At 38.2% G+C, this 2,914-nt stretch overlaps 1 pseudogene; it reads left to right on the top strand.

Annotated features, from left to right (window-relative positions):
- Positions 1 to 1,406: 1,406 nt before the first annotated feature.
- Positions 1,407 to 2,273, top strand: LOC148929746 ((+)-cis,cis-nepetalactol synthase NEPS3 pseudogene; annotated as a pseudogene).
- Positions 2,274 to 2,914: the final 641 nt, after the last annotated feature.

Here is a 2,914-nt window from a genome sequence, read left to right as displayed (position 1 = left end):
ACCCTTAACCCTTTGCCTATTTGAAATACATCGAATTTCTTTTTTTTATCCGTTTCTTACAAATAATTCATATTCATTTATGATAATTTTTATTCTTTGCTTTTATTATACTTCTTCTTTCTTAAAAAAATAAGGACATTTGGGATGACACGGGAATTGATGCATAATTAATAAAGTAAGAGAGGTGAAGAGAAGGGTAGTTAAAATAGTGTTAATGGACAGTGGGACTCATATAATTATTAGTGTTTAATGATGAGTCTGTACGTCTTAGTGGTATAAGTTGTAAATAAATTGATTTATATGTATAATGAGTTTGGGAGAACTTTCCTTAAATGGAAATGAGATGATTTTACGTGAGGGGCGAAAAAGGAAAGTGTCCTTATTTTTATGGGATGAATGAAATATCACTTATGGGTTCTACTATTAACTGAAGTACATATTTTCAGCTATTTTTTCTCATTCTTTCTGACTTTAATTTACCAATTACTCATATTAAAATTTGTATTCATTATCAATTAGCCTAGTTATATAGAATGGTGGGAGTATAAGTTAGAATTGTTATAAGAAAAACAATTTAAGCACGTTTTTAGTACTATATCTAGAGATGTCAATCGGGCCGGCCCATCAGGTTTCGGGCTGGCCCTACTCAGGTTGCAGGTCAATCGGGTGCGAGCTAATCGGGTTTTGATTGTTTCGGGTTATAAAAATTCAACCCTAGCCCTAAAAGGTCGGGTTTCAAGCAAGCCCAGCGGGTTAATCGGGTTGCTACCGATAAAATTAACATGCGATCAATCCAATCATTAATGGCAAAAAATAGTTACATTTATAAAATACAAAATATTTAATTATAATAATTTGAGATATATTAAAATCAAACACAAATATCATCAAATACTAATATTTGAGATTTGTGCAAAATAAAACATAAATATAAATATTTTAAAGCATGTTTTTGAAATTTAAATAATTTTAATGAATTTGAAGTTTCTAATGTATTTATTTACTATTATATTAATAAAAATTTAATATATAATTTGTATGATTAATATAAAATTGAAAGTTATTTTATTTAGTTATCTATATTATAAAAATAATCAATGAATGTGTCCAATTAGGAGTCAAACAAATAGAACAATAAAAATTTTATCGGGTTTTTGGGTCAGCCCATCGGGTATTCGGGTCTGGCCCTAATGAGTTGCGGGTTAATCGGGTGTGGGCTAATAAGGTTGTGATTTTATCGGGCTATAATTTTTCAACCATAACCCTATAAATTTTGCGGGCTATTCGGGTCAGCCCACAGATTACGGGCTGCATTAACATCCCTATCTATATCCATCTTTCTTTTCCTACATAAGACATACTATATCCGTGGCTTAGTAGCATCATCAACCCTAATATCTAGATCACAAATATGTCAAACAATTTGATGAAGAAAAAGCTTCAAGGCAAAGTAGCCATTGTAACCGGCGGCGCCAGCGGCATCGGCGAGACCACCGCCCGCGCCCTGGCGGACCACGGGGCGCGCGCGGTGGTGATCGCCGACATCCAATCCGAAAGGGGCCGCGCCGTGGCCGAATCCATCGGCCTGCAGCGCTGCAGCTACGTCCAGTGCGACGTGGCAGACGAGGAACAAGTCGCGGCCATGGTAGAATGGACGGCGACAGCCTACGGCGGCCTCGACATAATGTTCAGCAACGCCGGCACCGTCAGCAGCTCCCCTCAGACCATCCTGGATTTGGATTTTTCGGAATACGAGCGCGTGATGCGCGTGAACGCGCGTGGGATGGCGGTGTGCGTGAAGCAGGCGGCGCGTAAGATGGTGGAAATGGGAACCGGAGGAGCTATCGTGTGTATGTCAAGTGCTGTGGCGGAGAAGGCGACGGTGGACTTGATGGACTATGTGATGTCGAAGCGGGCGGTGCTGGGGCTGATGCGGTCAGCGAGTTTGCAGCTCGGGAAGCACGGGATACGGGTGAACAGCGTGTCGCCCGGGGCGGTGATCACACCGCTCGCCGCGAGGTATGGGCTAGTGACGCGGGCGGATGTGGAGAAGCATTTGGGGCCCTACACGAGCTCGAAAGAGGCGACGATAACGGAGGAGAGTGTGGCGGAAGCGGTGGCGTTTCTTGCTTCAGATGAGGCGGCGTTTGTCACCGGGGTTGATTTGGCAGTGGATGCTGGCATGATTGCCATGCCCTTCCAATAAACATGTACCACTCTCTTAGTTATTCCAATAAAAAAGGTATATACAATGGCGGTTCCAGAAATTCGTAATCGTGGAGTCGAAACAAAGATAACTAATACTCCCTCGACGTTTTCATTTTCAAATTATTTCATTAAAAATAAAATATTTTCTAAAATGAAAACAAAATCTCTACTTTTGATCTCTTTTACTTTACTCTATCTTCATTAACTCATAGAACAATACTGCATAAAATCTCGTGCCAAAAAACAATTGTTTCACTTCTAATGGGACGGAGGCATATATTTGAATAATTATTTTTTAATAAAAATATTAAAATTTAAATAGAACTATTAATTGGCGTCAATGATTATTCAATTATGAAAATGACTAAATACTCCCTACGTTTCGCCATAGTTGAGGCGAAACTTCTCGGCATGGAGTTTTAGAAATGAATATTGGGTGTGTTAAATAAATAGATAAAAGAGTAAGAGAGAGGAAAAAGTAGAGATAATAAAGTATAAAGTGAATAAACTAAAAGAGTAAAGTAAGAATGGGAAAAAGTTACCATATATAGAAATGACTCAACTATGAAGAAATTTTCCGACTCAACCATGAAGAAACGGAGGGAATAATATTTTATTATAAATTATTCATGGTAGTTTGGATAAATTTAATAAAATTACTAAAAGTCAAAATGCAGCACTTTTTTATTCTAGTCTGTTAAAGAAA

The sequence above is a fragment of the Salvia hispanica genome, chromosome 4 (genome assembly GCF_029641045.1).
Source record: "Salvia hispanica isolate PSC_SH4W2 chromosome 4, Shi_PSC_v1, whole genome shotgun sequence".
NCBI lineage: Eukaryota > Viridiplantae > Streptophyta > Magnoliopsida > Lamiales > Lamiaceae > Salvia > Salvia hispanica.
The sequence above is the reverse complement of the archived record's forward strand: the minus strand, read 5'-3'. Positions and strand labels throughout refer to the sequence as shown.